Source organism: Bos grunniens, chromosome 8 (assembly GCF_055505025.1).
Source record: "Bos grunniens cultivar Pamir isolate PY7600 chromosome 8, Bosgru_T2T1.0, whole genome shotgun sequence".
NCBI classification, from domain to species: domain Eukaryota; kingdom Metazoa; phylum Chordata; class Mammalia; order Artiodactyla; family Bovidae; genus Bos; species Bos grunniens.
In genome coordinates this window covers 4,325,252-4,342,600 of record NC_141172.1, presented here as the reverse complement: position 1 = coordinate 4,342,600, position 17,349 = coordinate 4,325,252, and the positions used below count along the sequence as shown (strand labels likewise).

Sequence of the window (17,349 nt, the reverse complement as noted above, 5' to 3'; positions counted from 1 at the left end):
GTGTCCCGGGGCCAGGCTCAGCTCCCTAGAGGCGGCGGCGGGTCGGCCGTCCAAGGACGCGGGGCAGGAACTCCCAGGCACACGGACGAGCGTCCTCTCCTGTCCCCTCTCACCCTCCCCAAGCCAGCCCCGGTGCAGGAGCGCGCCCCCGCCTCTCCGCTGAACCGACTCCCCCGCTATACACACACGCACATTCCCTTCCAATTCTCCCAGCAGTTGGGCCGCTTTGATGATCAGATGGTAGAGCCCTGATTACAAATTTATTCCCGGCCGCTCCGTCCGTCTTTATCTCCGCTATTAGGGCCATCTGGGAGTGATTAGCGCCGCGCCCGCGCTCAGCCGCGCTGCCTATCTCGCCGCGGCGCGGCCGGAGCCGGGCTGACGTCAGGGCAGACGGCTCGGAGCCATCCCAGCCAAGCTGGGTGTAATCGGCGGCCGCGTGGCCAAGTCCACCCGGGCCAGGCCGGCAGCTGGAACGCGCCGCCCGTCTGTGCGCGGGGACTTTCTCAATATGTATTTTTAGTGCAGAAGACGTTCTTGTTTTCTTTTTTTTTGAGATGAGGTGGGGCCGGTGAACGCTTCGGCGGGGCCCGTCCCCACTTTAAATTTGCCAACCCACTGCGTCTGATGCTTCTGGCCTGGGAAAGGCTCCAGCCTTTGGTCCTGACCCGACCGCGCGCTCCTCCGCTATCCCTGCGCTGAGGTGCTGCTCTCCTACACCAACAGCTGCGGCCCCTGCAGCGGTGCCCATGCAGGTCGGGCTGCCAGGAGGAGGTGGCTCTTAGGGGTGGGGGGGGGGACGGGTCGTCCTCCTGGGACCCGTTTGACCCTTACACCCCTCGAGTCAAAATAGTGAGTTTCTGCCCAGCTGGGCGGCCTGGGAGACGCTGATGATGGAACTGAAGGTCTCTCCAGGCCTCCGTCTTTGCACCTGCTATTACAGCCCAAGGATCTGAGGCTCTGGACTCTCTCCTGCCTCCCCTTCCCCGCGCAGGAGATGTCCTTGACACAAACCCTGACAATTTGCCAGGGAAGGATGCCTTGGGCAGCTTTGTTCCCTACTATGTCAGTGCCCAGGGCAGAGGCTGGGTATATTTAAGTAATTCCTGCACCGGGAGGAGGATACCCCTGACCTCCCACCCTCCTGCCCTGTGGCACTGGCCTGATCTTTGGTGTGAATCCAACTCTAGAACCCTTTAGGTTTGAGCTTCCCATCCTAGTGATCGGAAATCTCTGAAGAACCTGGTAAAATTATACATACAGCCCCACCTCCACCAGAAATTCTGCTTCAGCCAGTCAGGGTAAGACCTGAAGTCTTCAGCTTTCAAGACACCCCCAGGGAGTTAGGGAACCAGTACCTAAGGCCACACACATTCACTGCAACCAGCCCCTCACCCATGGCACTCTGGAGGGCCCACGTGAAACACTGGACAATTGGTGTGGGGATGGCTTTCTCATGGGGGAGGGCCAGGACTGCATTATTTAAAGTCTTTCCTGGGACAGAATTGGCCATATCATGGATCAGCCCCACACCTTGATTTAACTAAGCAAAGCAAAGATTCAAAAAGCCAGAAGATGTGATTTATTTCAGCACAGGCTGCAAAGGCCAAGCTGAGCATTTACTCAAAGGCTACAGATAATTTAGCCAGAGGGAAAAGAAGTCGTATCCCGTGATTTGAGAGTAGTGATGAGAAGATCTATTGGGGGACTAAGGGTATCTAAAATAAACAGAAGATGCAGTTGAGAAAATTTCCCAAACGTTCACCTCTCTTCAATTCTTCCAGGCAACTCAGTACAGCAAACTCCAAAGTGGTCTTGTAATCTAGAAGGGAAAAGAACCATTTCCTCCTAGGTTGGTGAAAGCATTACACTGAGAGATTGGCGCCCCCTCCCACCCACCCATATCCCTAGCAGAGGGGAAAGGAAATATGGGGGTGGTGTGGGGATAGAGAATGAAGCTTTTAGAGATTGGATCCTTAATAAGTGGAGAAGAGTGTACCTATCTGTGCTTGAGGCCACACCAAGTAATTCCCCACAGCGCTGGTTAGTGGCTTCTCCAGGTTCTGCCTTAATAGTGGAGACAGGCTGTGTTCTGAGTCATTCAGACCACTCACAAACAAACAAAACCAAAAACACATCACTTCTTCCTGTGATACTGTCTTGCACTTAGCATGCATCAACTTTTACTTGAATTAAATGGGATGAATCAATGTGGCCCACAGGCCCAGAGAATGAATCCCTGTTTCCATTTCTAAGCAAAGGAGACAGGATTGCAGGCAGCTAAACCATTTACAGAAAGGATCACAGGGTACTCACCAGCCCCCACCCCAACTTAAAACCCAATTTTTTCAAATAGTATATTTAATGCACAACTAATCCTGAACAACCAGACTCAACCTGATATTTCCCTGTGACCAGATGGAGGGTTTCTGAATGTCAGTCCTCATTTTAGCACCAAACCATCTTTCAGTTCGTTGGTGAGCAAGAACTCAGGAGTCAGGGAGATGTGCAGTTTTCAGTAGGACGTGGGGTCATTTGCTGTTTGCTTGTTTGCTGCTCTCCCTGCTGAAAGAACTTAGAGCAAATAGTGCACTTACTCTGGCAGAGAGTTTTCAACCTTCATTGCCTAGAGAAGAGGCCAAAAAAGGTATCATTCTAAATTAAGATGGCAGTAAATACTTCTTTCCTTCTGGAAAGAAGTAAGCCACTATGCCAGTACAGGATTCCCTTCTGTTTAAAGTGAGTTGTTGTTGCCTTGAGCTGACATTTTGTCTTTAGGGTAAGGCAGCCACACAGGAAACAAAAACTGTGTGTTGCTTTTATTTTTGAAGAAGAAAACTCAGACTGATTCTGTGAGTAGAACTTGGTCATGAAAGAAACCTGATGCGGTTTTACTGGGAGAAAGTGGCCGCGGAGCCGCCTGACCATCGCCTTCACTTTGCAAATCTGGTTTTCATATGCTCGCTCAGTAATCACCCAGAGCCATAACTGTCTCTGAAATTATTCATTAAAGTCATTTTCAGGGATTCTCACAGGATGACTCTTTTACGTTTATGATCTTCTGAGAGCAATGACATCAGCCTCTGTCTCTTTTCCGCTTTTAATGAATGTGCTAGGGAGACACGAGGGGCCAGGGCTCTGTCCGTGGGGAGGGAGGGGGCGGGCGGGGCGGGGGGTGGTGGTGGAATTCACCAGCCGCTCTGCTCCCGGCGCGGTCAGCTGAGCCCGGGCGCGCGCAGACATCCTTTGATTAAGGAGGGTATTCCGGGGAGTGCAGGCTGTGCAGAAGATCACGGCGGTGCCCTGTGGTGCTGTCAGCAGTGACAGATCCCAGATGGGGCCGCTACTGTATGGCAGATTGAGTTTCTCAGCCGAAAACTCACCCTCCCTCCTAAACGTCTTCAAAAACCTTCTCCAGATACTCCAGGTCGCTTCGTGTGAAACTGAAAAAGTCCAACACCAAAGTTGGTTTTGCTTGCTTGCGTGTGTGTGTGTGTGTGTGTGTGTGTGTGTGTGTGTGTGTGTATTAGGCTCCCCCCGCCCCGACCCCTTCCTTTTCTTTTTTCTCTGCACGTCCTCCTCCTCTGAGCATCTTAGACCGGCAAGGTTACCAGGCTGCTAACGGCGCAGACTGGCGGCCCTGGTCGTTCGTGTTCGCCGGGCCCAGCGCCGCGCCGTCGACTCAGCACCCAAGGGCCCCGAAGGCAATCCGGTGGGTAGGGGCGCGGCGTCGGGGACGTGAGGGCCCCTCCGAACACCCCAGGCAGCCGGGGTGGACTGCATGGGGAGGGCGGGAGACTGAACCTTAGGAGGAAGCAGAGCCGCTTGGCCTGGCCCCCAGCTTCCCTCCCGCGTTTTTCCCGGGTGGAGCGCCGTCCAGCCCGCCGGGACAATTTCAGGGGCCGTACAGAGCCTGGGAAGGAGGCGGGGGCTGCCCTTCGGGACCGGGAAGGGCGTGCGGACGGCCTCGAGAGCCTCTGGGGCTCGGCGTGAACCGGGGCAGGTAGCGGGGACCGGGGCGGCAGAAGGTGAACCAGGGCATCTCCCAGGTGAGACGCGTCGCAGGGAGACCCAGCTCTCCAAGCCATCAACATCCGCCCGCTTGAGAGCTGCCAGTCTGGGCCCCAAGTTTCGTATTCCTGGACACACATGGAGTTGGAAACTCCTTTGCAGAAACTACTCGACTTACTTTACACTTTTATCTAACAATTAAACAGCCCCTTCGCTATCTCTTCGGAAGAGATGGAGATTCCTTCCGAGGTGCTGTCCCCTCCCAAGGGTGCCCAGGCGGAGGGGGGTGGGGGGAACGGGAGAGGGTGAAAGGCGGAGCGCGCGGAGCTCCCTGATTCTGCTCCGATTTCTCGACCCCAACCATCCAGACCTCTTAACTCAGGCACTTGGCGTGCTCCCACGGGCCTGGGGCGGAGGCGAAAGAGAGAAAAGGAAGGACAGAAACCTGGAGAGAGCGAGTTTTGCTTTAAAGAAGGCATTGGTCTCTCCTTCAGAATACCCTTGCAGCCGCCTCCACCTACTCCCACACCCCTCCGAGTAAGGGCAGCTTGGAAAGTCTCAGATCCACTTACAAAAGAGTCTCTATGGAACCCGGAGAGGAGCTAAAAATACTGCAGACGCCAGGCCCAAGGTGCTGGGGGTCGGAAGAGAGCTGGCAGCCTCCCTCAGCCCCGGCTTGCCCTGGAGGCACCGCCTTCTGCACCTCGAGGGTTGGCCGGGGCTTATCTGGGCGCCCACCCGGCAGCCGCTGGGCGCATTTCCCCATGTCTTTGCGCCCTGATGACCTGGGCCTTTTGTAGCCGAATCTTTCGGTGCAACTTCTGATGAAATCAGAGGTCATGCTTTAGACTCTCTTCGTTCTGCCCCCTCTGCAAACTCAGAATAGAGGTAGGACCACTACGTCCTATTTTAAGTCAGTAATAACCTGGTCTCTCAGTATTCCCTCTACACTTTGTATAAAGATCTGTATGGATATATGCAGCTGATTGCAGTCCGGGGACAAAAGATGAGAGAAATCTGTGAACCCCCTATTACAACCCTCTCTTGGGGAAAAACAATCTGACAGTTCTTTCCCCTGGTCATCAGGTAAAATCACAAAACTCTTTATATAATAGCAAAACACGCACTGAATTTCAAAACTCCCGCTTGCCCTCTTTAGAAGGCAGCTTTTATTTTCACGGCCCACGCTGGATGAAAGTGGTTTATTTTGATTTTTTTTTTTTTCTTTCTTGTACCCACATGCCTTGTAAAAGGTTCCTGTGCACGGGCCTGGCCCCCCTCTGATGACCGCAGGGGCCTTGCTTCCAGACAGCAGCCCCCCGTCGTTCGGTTTTTAAGTCCTCGCCTGGAGCCGAGGTGTAATTGCGACCCCGCCCGAGCCGCGAGCCTCCCGGGGGGACGTTTGGCCAGGCCTGTGCTGGGGCCGGGACCTCCCAAGTGGCGGACCTGGGAGCGGGGAGCCGCACGGCCCTATCCCTCCCCGCCTCCTCCTCCCCTCCCTCCCCTGCGGACTCTGCTCCTTTGCTCTGGGTCTCGGTCCAGGTTGCCCTGGGCGCACAGCGTTTCTCTTCCCTCCACTTTTCTGGTTTACTCTTGCCCTTTTCCTCTCTAGCACCTTTTTACCGCTCTCCCCGTCTCCTTCACGTTGAAATCCCAGCCCCAGAGAAGTAGAGTGGGGATTTATCGGAATCTGGAGAGACTAACAGAGCCTCTGGCCCCGCGGGCGCCGAGGCGGAGTCGCAACCGGGCGCGCTTCTGCGTAACGTCAGCGCGCGGGGTAATTTACCTTCCCCGGGCGTCTGTCAATATGACTAATTTCCACTGGGGTCAAAAAGCCTTTCTCCGGCAGTCCATCTTGGAACGCTCTCTTACGCGGCAGACCGGGTTAGTTGTTTTGTTTCCAGCCCTAGAAATAAATACTCTTGGGGGCGTCCCTGCGTGGGGAGTCCGAGAGTAGCAGAAGAATATATACACGGTGTCAATTAAAGGCAGTTTTCCTTGAACTACGAACTGTGATTGGGCTTAAATGACAGCGACCTGCTAGCCTTTTAGTTCACATTACCTAACTCGTCCTTGATACCAGTGCTTTCTTTAGAAACAGGAAATCAGAAAAGAGGGAAATAATTATTGCTCCAGTTTCCCTCTGCGGCATGTAGATCCCTACTGAAACATTTTCTTCGCGTTTCGGGGTGTGATTTAAACATAATGTATGTGCGCGTGGCTTGTTAATCTGGCCTAGACAGACAATATATCATCCAGGTGGTATTATACAATAATTTCAAAATTGCTACCGACTGCTTAAGTGTGAAATCAGTGCTGCGGGTTGAAACGTCCTCCAGGACTCGATATAGGCGGCGAGTTGATGTCAGTTGCTCTTGGAGAAGTGGGCTGAAAAAAGCCAGGGTGGTGGATGGTGACGAGGTATGCACGTCTGCAGACCCCAGTCCTGTCTGGAGCAGGGCACCTAGTCGCAGTTCTTGGGTGCTGGAGGAGGTAAATCTTTCGAATCCAGGTCTACCGCGAAGTGAAAGTCGCCAGAAAATCCATTTTCCTTCTTCCTAGGCTCTGGCACAGAGGCCCCAACAAGGAAACTGCTGAGTTAAAATGTTTAACAAAATCTCTTGAAAAAGCATGTCAGCCCTCTACCCGCTTTGTGGCCTGTAGCGAGTCAATGCTTGGACCTTGGGCAGTTAGGAGCTTCGGTGGACCCACCGGAAACCTAAGAGCTAAGGCAGAAGAGAGGAAGGCTCTCCTAGGGCTCCTCCACTCTGCCTGCGGGAGTGGGCAGCGGGCACCCTCGGCCAGGATCCCACCTCCTAAGACCCGCTTATCCGCACCCCCAAGGCAAGAGGGCGTGCGCGTGCGCAGACACACACATACCCTCCTTGCCTCTCTCATCTGTTGGTGCATTTATGACCTAATGAAAGTATATCCTTTAGGGAAAAGACTGTCTATAAAACGTGAAATATGAAGAACCCGTTTGGATATTCCCACTCCCAGCCAGACCTGATCTTGCAGTCTTTTTTTAGCACAAACACCTTGATTCCTTCTGTTGCTTCCATAACCACACTGTGAGTTTTACTAAATGATGATATTTGGCTCTAAAAGTGACCTCTGCACATTCCCAGCAGGAGGAAAACTCTCCAGCCTGAAGACATTCATTTGGAGGAAGACCTGCCTGGAGGAGGGGGTGGAAGGAGGAGGGGGTAGAGGGAGGTGGGTGTGAAGGGAGGTGGGGGAAAGAATTGTACTTTCTATTCCTTGTCTTTGGAAAACCCTGACTCCACGTGTTCAAACTGCCGATAACAGCTGGAGAAACCAAGGGCTCTTTCAACTCCCTTCCCTTCCTGCTTCACTGGTTTCCCCAAATGCCACCTTTTGGGGTCTCACAAACATTGCCCTGTTCTTTCTCCTGGCCCCCCTGCTGAAATCTCTCCCATTTTCTGACATAACCAAGTAGTACCTCCTTAGAAATTACACAGATGACCACCTGTTTTCCTGGGAAAAGAGGGTCTGAATCTGTGTTTAGGGGAGGCTTGTTTATTAACATGAGTGAGTAGAGCAGAGATAATCTCCCATGTGGTTTTTCTATATACCGTACCTTTACATAAAAGTTTTTAAAAGTCCCTTTCATTTTGCAATTCACCTTTGCCACAGGAATGGTTTCAGTTGTTTACCATCAGGGACTGTGCCCCCAGAAAAGCTACAGGCGGTGTAAGTTCCAGTGTGAGCTGATGAGATGGGTTGCCAGTTGGGGTGGAGTTGTTTATTTGCACATTTAAAAACTTTTTATTGAAGTATAGTTGATTTACAATGTTTGTTAATTTCTTTCCCATTATGGTTTATCACAGGATATTGAATATAGTTCCTTGTGCTATACAGTAGGTCCTTGTTGTTTATCCATACTTTTTAAAGCGCATGGCAGTTCTCACTAAAAGTTTTTTGGCATCCAGGGACTATTTAATGATCTGGGGATGGAGTGTGGGTTGGTTACTCAATTCACTGCTTCGTTGGTCCGTTAGTTTCTGAGTTAATATCATTAGATATTCTGAGTTAATATCATTCCTCTAAAAATTTTTACTCTCTTGTTTGGTGTAGGCTTCCTGAGTAGAATTAGCCTAACAAGAATCTTGCAGTTGGTTAAAGCCTAGGGCAATGGCAGATTGCGACTGTGACGTGTTCAGCCCACCCTGAGAAGGGTAAGAGTGGGAATGTGCTGACAGGCAACCATTTCTGAGAAAGGGTATCCTCTTCCTTATACAAGAAATTGTCCATTTTCAAACATTATTAGGAAGTGTCAGTCCTTCAAATGTGTTCTAGCTCAGCCTTTCCCCTTGGCACTGAGGGTTTGGTCAGTCCTTCAAGTCAGTGTTTGTAGTGATCTGGCTTAACTGGATGAGTCAATGGCTTTCAATTGGCAAATATTCATTTCTGAGAACAGGAGAGGAATTACCTTCTGCCTGACCTAAAGTTCTATACTTCTATGTGTGTGTGTGTGTGTGTGTGTGTGTGTGTGTGTGTGTGTGTATGCTCAGTCGCTTCAGTTGTGTCTGACTCTTTGCAACCCTAGGGACTGTAGCCCTCCAGGCTCCTCTGTCCATGAGATTCTCCAGGCAAGAATACTAGAGTGGGTTGCCATTTCCTCTTCTAGGGGATCTTCCCCTCTCAGGAATCGAACCTGTGTCTCCTGCACTGCAGGCCGATTCTTTATCGTCTGAGCCATCAGGGAAGCAGAAGGCCCCTATACTTCTGCATTAAAATACTATTTTCTGGTCAGATTTCCAACTTACAACCCATGGAACAAAACAGAAAGTTTATTACATGTTTTTCAATCCAATATTCTCCATAAATGGACTCTAGATCCTCCTACTCGAGATATGATATTATGTCTAATAGTATTCAGCATCTAGCATCTATCATATATATTCCGAGATTAATTTCTCATGAATAGGCAGTACACTTTCACCGTCCAAAAATATACAAAATGTGTATGTGAATAGTCTTTCTCTTATCAGTCCAGTTTCTTTCTCATTGTTATTAATTTCTTTAATAGTCCTCCAGAGCTCCCTACTGCATAGAAAAGCAAATAGGAATGGAATTGCTATGCATCCAGAAGGCTGCAGTTTACTCCATTTGTATCTGTTCTGCTGATCAGGAGGGCTTGGGGGATGGGGGCAGATCCCTGGAAGCTTTGAAGAACTTAAAGAGGCTCACGTCAAATACAATCTGGTCATGGTGTGAGATGCCTCCTGACTGTAATTTTAAAGTATCAATGAAAGAGAAGACATGGCACATGCAGAACAAATGATCCCTAAGGCTCCAAACTGTGTTGCTGAATCCAAACAGTAAGGGGAAAGGGAAGAAAGAAAGGAAGAAAAGCAAACAGAAAGAGTGAGGTAATCAAATTTAGAACTGAAAAAAAGTGGTTTCTCATTTTTTGGTGTGTCCGTCCCCCCAGTTAAATTTCAAAGGACTAAACTGTTAGGCATCAAGTAAGTCACAAATACACTTCCTCCTACTTTCAGAAAGGTTCTGTAATGTTTTAGTCTGTAGATATTTTGTAGGGGTTACAAATGGAGTGGGGTGCAGGGGTGAGATTGGGAAATGCACATGTATTTTAAAACAACTGAGATAAATTCTGTAGTGTAACAAGTTAGTATATGTAGATTTGATAGACCTCAGGTATTTTGTCCTCTGAAATCTAAAGAGACAAAAACAAAGCCAGAGTTGACAGCTCCCTATACAAAGCAGATGGCACCTCCAGCTACATCAGTTACATTAGGGCAGCTCTCAAAGAGGCTCAGGGGTCTTACTGTCCCCGACCATTTTCTATCTAGGAGTCAGATGCAGATGGAGAAGAAGACATGCCTTGTAGGAAAAGTGCCATACACAGGGCCCCCTGCCAGGGATGGGGCCAGTTCTGCTATCTGGGGTGTTCTGTGACTTTCTGGTACCTGGCCAGAATTGCAGCTGCTAAACTGGCTCAAGTCAATGGTGGAAGCCTCCTCACCATGCTTTCTTCCCTTATCCTTGTCAGTGGGGTTGAAAGATCTTCAGCTTCTTGATGAAATATAGCTATTACTCTGTAAGTGTGTGTGCACGCATGTGTGCGTGTGCATGCGTGCGTGTGTGTGTGTGTGTGTGTGTGTGTGTGTGAGGGATGGAGTTATTAAGAATTCACTCTTTCTATTAATGCCAAAAATCTCTCTTCTTTCACTTTGTTATTCTTCCGGCCCCTGTCTCATAGTAATACGAGATGCCATAATGACAACAAAAGCTCACTGCTGATTCTCTTGTCTGCCTCTGAAGAGATTCTTGCTTGTCCCTCTTAGGGACCCACTGCCAGGTTTTTAGCCTTAGTTACTGTGGTTAAGCCACCTTCCGAAGCAGGGGTAGCTTTCAGATCACCCACTGAGTTCAAATGATGTTCTGGTAGGACTAAAGGGCATTGGTAGGTGAAAAGGACCCCAAACCCCTGCCCCCGGCAGCCCCGGAGCTGTTCATCAGACTGGAAGCCTAAGGCTCACATAACTCTAATTAGTGTGCGCATATGTTGGCTAGCCTCTTGGCCAGTTTTATGAGGTTTCACTGGCAGTGCTTGAATCAGCGGGTCAGATGAGGATTAAGGGTCCTAATGAATCATGTGACCATAAGTGGTCTTGGATGGTGGCTGTGATCAGACCTACCCCTGGTGTTCTCCACCCTGAGGCTCTTTTCATTCCTGGAAAGGAAGGCTGGTCTGGGAGGAACCAGCCAAATAGGGCATCAGCAGAAGTTTAAAATGTCCTTATCTGTGTCTTGGCACAGAACATTACTAGAACGTGTATGTATCTTCAGTCGTTTGGAAATTCAGAAGAAAAGTTTTGTCTTAACTGTATAGAATTTCAGAGTGGAAGTGGGACTTTGGAGTTCTAACCTTTTTCACAGGTGAGAAGACTCAGGCTCAGAGATGCTTCTGGTCCCTGGCCAGCACAAGCCACTAATGAGTGAAACTGGGGGTGGTGGGTTCCTCTCCTTGCCTTAGTTATTTCCAGGGGTCTCCTATTTAAGAGAAATAAGGAGGAGATGGCGGACGGAAAAGTTTTGAAGAAAAAAAAGGAAAGAGATGTGGAGACTGAGGCGGGAAGAAAGGTCGCCAGAGAAGTGATAACCTGGGGGTGGGTTCCTGGAGGCCGGTCTTCATATTTTTTAAGAGTCTTTACTGGACTCCACGACAGCTATTGGAGGCTGTTTTCACACATACATTGTCCTGTGTGTGTGTGTGTGTGTGTGGTGTTTAAGCCAGTCCAGGAAAACACTCTTCTCTCTTGGGAAGAAAGAATGATGTTTCCAAAAGCGAAGCAGTGAGGCAGCTCTCATCAAAAGCGCTGGTGGATCTGGTGACAACACGGACACGCGCTTCGCTTAGAGCCTGGGAGTTGTCAGGCGGCGCGGATGCCGCGGGGGGACAGCCGCGGGGCCCCACGGTGAGCGCGCCTGGTGCTGCTGCGTCCCTGGCCGGAGAGAGGCGGCGACCGGGCCAGGGAACTAGCGAGGATTCTTGGGGAATCGCGGAGGAGGATGTGGATCAGAGAAAGGCGAGGTGGCGACGAAGAGAGCACAGGAGGAGAGATTGCGTGGTCAGGAAGCCCGGCTGCTGGACTCTGCGTGGAAATCAGTCCACCGCACGGCTGATGCGGTCCACTGTCCTGGCTAAAGATTCTGCTTGGGCGCCTCTCTGGGTGAAGGCACCACCAGGGTGGCTCTTGGTTTTGCAAAAATTCGCGCTTTTAAAAACAAATGTTTTTTCATTCTTTGAGCGTGGGTTTCGGTGGGGTCTGAGGCTGAAGATTCTCTGGGGCCTCAGGAGCCATCGGTGGTCTTCCCTTAAGCCTCAGAAACGGAACTGGACAGAAATAAAAATCAGCAAGGAAACTAAACAGCCCCCACAAACCATCCTTCCAGGGCTGGGGAGCTGTATTCTGGCCTCAGCGGTCAGGTTCGAAATTAATGGAGTCCTGGCTTGAATTACACCCTGGGGACAGCATTTTAATGTAAATATAAGATATGCTTGTCATAATCACTTGCGGGCTCCGAAGCACCACTAGAATCTCCGTTTAATTAAAGGGGCAGGAGAGGAGAATTACCAGCCAATTAAATCTGAGCCTATTTGTAATACTCTCTCCGCTGCTGCCGACTTTAAAATGCAAAATGACTTTGTAAACGTGCCCGCATATCAAATTTTTGAACACAGGTGAAAACTAAGGCAGTAAACCAGGGGGCCAGGGATTGGGGGCGAAAGAAGGACGGGGAGAAACTTAGGCCTCCGGGCCGAGGCCGGGTCGCCAGGCTGCCTCTCCCCCGGCGCCTCAGATCCCCACGCTACGGCCCGCGCTCGGAGCTGGACCACGAAGGAGGCCATTTCCTCTCTTGGCAGAGGTTTCGACTTCTCTTCTCCCGACTGATTTGCCCGCATCTCGCGCATGTCTCCCACAGCAGGCCGAGCGCCCCAGGTCCGCTCGCTGGGGAGGAAGTGAGCTCACGGGGCAGGCTGGCCCGCGGCGCCGAGAGGCTTGCGGATCCCGGGGAGGAGCTGCGAACCCGGCCTGCCCGCCGGGGCCGCGCGCCCGGACGTGGTCTCAGTCGCGCACTCGGTTCTTCACGGCTATGGGTGCAGGCGTGGGGAGTGACTCGCGAGGCGCAGGCCTCCGGGACAGAACCCAGAGACTGGGGCCTCGTGAGCACCGGGGTCCAGCAGACACGACCGGGTCCGTGCTGCCCCAGCCTCCAGCCGCGCGGGTGCGTCCCCGGCCGAGCTGCGCGCTCCCGCCCCTGCGCGCCCACCTCCCCTTCGCCTGCACGCGCGCCCCTGCAGACGTCCGGTCCTGGGGATCCAATTTACCTTGAGAACTTGGAGTTTTTCTGGGGCCACCGTGGTCACCCACTCGTAAACACGCTGAGTCCTCGCGCTTCAGAAGAATGAGCTGCGGATCCTTCTCCCAATCTTTACAGTCTTCCACCGCCAGCGCCGGCGCCCCATGGCTCCGCTGCAGTCCTCTCTGGAAACGCGGACAGAGCGAAGCAGGCTGTCTCGGCCAGCACGAGCCCCCGAAAGCCCCGAGCGAGCCCTACGAGCGTTTCCAGGCTGACAAGGCGCCTGACGATGCAGGGGTGCCTGTCCAAACAGGGCCTTAGCACCTCGTCCTCCGGGCCGCGATGCTGCTCCAGCCGAGGTCGCGGAGCGCGTTTGCGTCGGAAGAGCTGGCGACAATCCGGAACCCAGCTCGGAGCGGGTACCTCTCCGCTGTGCGGGGAGAACGGGACCCCGGACTTCCTCTAGGCCTTGCTGGAGGGCCCTGCTCTCATGCGAGGAGAAGGTGTCTGGGTGGCATGCAGCGCGGGGCGCGATCCGTGGCCTGATTCCTGGTGGTTCGGACGCCTGACAGCGTTTGGGGGAGGCCCAGGAGCTGTGTGTTGGGGGTACGGGGTTATGGTCAGACCGCGAGGACCGGTCCGCGTCTCCAGGGCACAGTGGGAAACCTTGCCGGGTTTGTGTGCAACTGATTTGGAATCGATTGGAGAAATTTACATCAACTAGGACCTCGCCTTTTCGCCTCCATCCCACCTCCTGCAGAAAACACCCGCACACCTCATCTCTACCCAGTGGCTGGATAGGTTGTCCCATAAAACCAGTAAAATCTTGTTTTCCACCTGACCTACCACGTGCTGGTTATCTATTTTAAAACTCCAAGTCTTTCTCTGTGCACTCAGTAGGGAGGTGGGGAAGCCGCCTGGTGTCAACCTTGGCAAGTTAGGAGGGGAAAGCGTCATCGAAATTTCCTGGGTGTGCTACCAGCTGACCTCCCCCCACCTCCCGAAGTCTCGATGCGCATCCCATCCCCTCTCTGGTCCCTAATCTCTCCCAGCAAGTCCCCTCTTTGGTCCCGGGCCACCGCAGCGCCTCCCGGCGCAACGCACGGGGCAGCCAGACTCCGACTCCGCCCCGCAGGCCAGGCCGCCACGGAGGGGCCTCGCTACTGGCTTTGGAAACTCCGTTTTTCCCACAGTATTTCACATTCATATTACTTTTAACACCCTGTTAGGCAGTAATAACACTGAACCTGCTAAATACTTCCATGCACCAAGTCAGCCCTCCCTCAATCACAGCCTTCATGGGCCTTCTCCTGGTGAGGAGATGGCTTTCTCAGCCCGTGGCCTTGTTGGCTTCCTTCTCTCCTCTCCTGAGATCTATCTTCAGACCCTAGGAAGGCAGTCCTGGTGGTCGCTGCTGGGAGGGAGCACACAGGTATGGAAGAGGTCTTAGCCCTGGCCTACAAGGGCGGGAGAGGGGATGGTTGTTGGGGTGGGGGGAGGAAATGGATGTGGGGACTGTTCCAGGTTTTGATAATTATGTGCTGCTAGCTGGGCGATTGTTCAATGAACAAAGCCTTGCTTCATACCAGGAGCAAGACAAGAAGTAAAACCTGGCCTGCATAGTAAGTCCTGCCTTCCCTTCAGGAGCCTGGGGCCCAAGGGGTAGCTTCTGGGCACTGAGGGGCCTGGGGTGGGGGTGGGGCTAGAGCCCAAGACCAGGCCTAAGAGCTTCAGAGCAGAGGAGAGGTCAGGCAGGTGAGGAAGCCCGGCTCCCTGCACCGAGTCACTCTTTGGCTGTTGGGTGGCTTCTGTGGAGTGGCACTTGCTCCCAGAGGAAGGGCAGAAGGAGCCTTAGAGTCCAGTGACAGTGCCCTGGACCCCACTGGGCACAGTCAACAACGTGGTCCTGGCCCTCCCCTGTGTCCCAGGCCTGGGTTCCCTGTGTGTGCTGCAAGGTGCAGTGAGGCGGCACCAAAGCAGGACTAAAGCAGAGGTCCTGAGCTTCAGTCTGAAGAGTCCAGGGAAGCTGAGAATGATCTTCTGCTGCTCCTCAGGATCCCACCTCAGTTCTTCCATCAAGGGAAGCGATGATACCTGCTTTGGTGGGGGTGGGAAGGAAATAAGTTCTAAGGAGAGCCCCTTATGTGTGAAGCAGTTTGCAGGCTGCATATTGTTTCATCTTCACCAACTGTAAGAGGAGTATTTCCAAACCCTGTGTGTCTGCAAGGAAGCTGAGTTGCAGAGATGAGATACCTGGCCAGAGCCATGAATCTGTGCCTCCAAACATACTCCAGGCCCCCTACTACCATTCAGTAGTAGGTAGTTCTTCTACTACCTACCTACTACTTTCTTCTAAGGGCCAAGTCTCCTGGTGACCTTGACAGGGAGTTGAGCTGCCTTCCATGAGCCTCTAACATGCATTCCTAGAGGCTGATTGAGGTCATGGGAAATTCGGGAGTGGGATCTTGAAGCTTTGGGCACTATACAAGTTGTAGTGCTTTTCTACCACTTCCTCCAAAAAATCCCGGATAGTGGAAGTTCTCAGACTCTCTTGCTCAACTCAGGAGCCCAGCATCCATCACATATATTCCTCAGTGTCACTTATTATGCCCCACCACACCAGCAGTGAGATTGAAACTCTAATTCACTGGATTAGTTTCTGCTCTCCCACTAATATCCAACGTGAGCCCAGAGCTCTCCCCTCAAGACTAGAGAGGCCTGGGAAGGGATTCACATGGTTCCTAACTTCCAAGGGCTGCCTAAATTTTTTCTCCACTTGCCAGGGCTAGAGTTTAGAGTTGGCCCAGTGAGCAGAAGGGACCACCCACACCTAAGCTGGGGGAGGAGGACTGAGTGTGGGGCCTTGGGAAACCGTGCATCAAGTTTTGGTAGTGAAACCCTGGGAGCCCCACCTCCCAAATATCGTTATTTGTGTGTGTCCACCTCCCAGCACTTGTTTGGTGGTTGCCTCCTGGGGTCCTGGGCTCCCCTTTGATCCACAGAGAGGCAGTCTGGTGACTCTAGAGAAAATGCTTTAGATTCTGGATTTGAGGCATTGTGGAAGTTATGATGAGCCAGCAGGCAGGGAAGGGGTGTGTGCAGGCCTGTGGCAGGAGATGGTTGTGATTTGAGAGTTGCTTAGGGAAGCCATTTTTTTTTTCCTGTTTCCTTTCCTACAGAGACAATCCCAGCCCAGAGCCTCTCCATTCTCTATTCACTTTCTCCATTCCATTTTTCTTTACTCTCCAGATGCTGAGCCTGGGAAAGGAGCATTCTGGAGCAGGAGCCCACATCCTTATTTTTAGGGCAGTCAGCCGCACAGAGGAGTGATTCCAGGTGGGCATTAAGAACAAATTGTTTTAAAGAGCCCCTGAAGCCATACTCATCCCTGTTAAGCCCTCTTTTCCCTTCGGGCATGAAAAGGAATTTCTGGAGCAGTTCCTGAATTTCTGCTTAATCTAAGAGCTCTGGACCCTCATTTCCTCTGGAACACTATTCCAAATCTGGAGGCAGCTAAATGAGTGGTCCTTTAACAGGACTTTTAAAACCCTACAGGGTATGTGAATTCATTTTACAGTCATGGGGGAGTGGGAAAGAGGGAGTGACTATAGTGAGTTCCTAATTGCCAACTAGTAACTAGCCCCCCTACCCTGCGATTTTGTTTAGTAAACAGTGATGTATTATCTGACTCTGGTGAGAACAAGACTGATAGACAAGTACAAACCAAGTTAGGGTGCCGGAATGCACACGTGGATTTCTCTTCTGTCATCCTCTGCCATCATTTCCACCCCTACTTGTGGCGGGTTGGCCACATTCAACTTTAGGAACACCAAATCCAAGAGGCTGAACAGAGACTGGGATTAGGTCGCCAGTTTGAGTTGAACTTGGTTTTTCTTCCTCCGATCAGAATGCCCTAACCCGGAAGTGAAATCTCCTCTCCTTCCAGGGACTCAGTCTGCAAACAGTAAATATCAAGGCATTCGAGATGGAAATGAAAAGGACCAGAAACTGTAGGAAGAGAAAGGAAAGGGGAAGTAATTGTGCACATTCGAAGAGCTTTCGGAACTCTGCGTGAGTTACCAACAACCGAAGCTAAAGCTTGTTTGTCTCCACTTGGCTCGGTTTCTCCACACGGTTTCTAGAGCGCACTTCCCTAGCTCAGTATTTCCGGGGTTCTTCGCGTGGGAAGGGCACTTGCAAGCGGGGCTGCTCTCCTTCAGGGCCCTAGTCACCGGCGGTGGTACTGGAGGGGCACCAAGCCCGCCGCCTCAGGGGAGATTCTGGGCTGCTCACCGTTCTGGAATACTCGGACCAGTGATATTATTACAGTTTTTCATGACCAAGGTGATTTCTTAAGCCAAAACCAAAAAGAAACGGCTCCAAATGAGAACACTAGAGCAGCGGGCTGTGCGCGCTCGCTGAGTGGGGATGGCGCCAGCGACAACGCCCCCAGCTGCTGCCTTGGGTCGGTGCCGCCGACAGGCG

General features: G+C 51.9%; 1 long non-coding RNA gene across 1 annotated transcript; it reads right to left on the bottom strand.

The window, feature by feature from the left end:
• Window positions 1-7,776: 7,776 nt before the first annotated feature.
• Window positions 7,777-13,648, bottom strand: LOC147366569 (uncharacterized). The gene is made up of 2 exons (XR_015169385.1): window positions 12,893-13,648; window positions 7,777-11,896 (listed from the first exon to the last, which is right to left on the bottom strand). It is a non-coding gene; the product is annotated as an uncharacterized LOC147366569 (long non-coding RNA).
• Window positions 13,649-17,349: the final 3,701 nt, after the last annotated feature.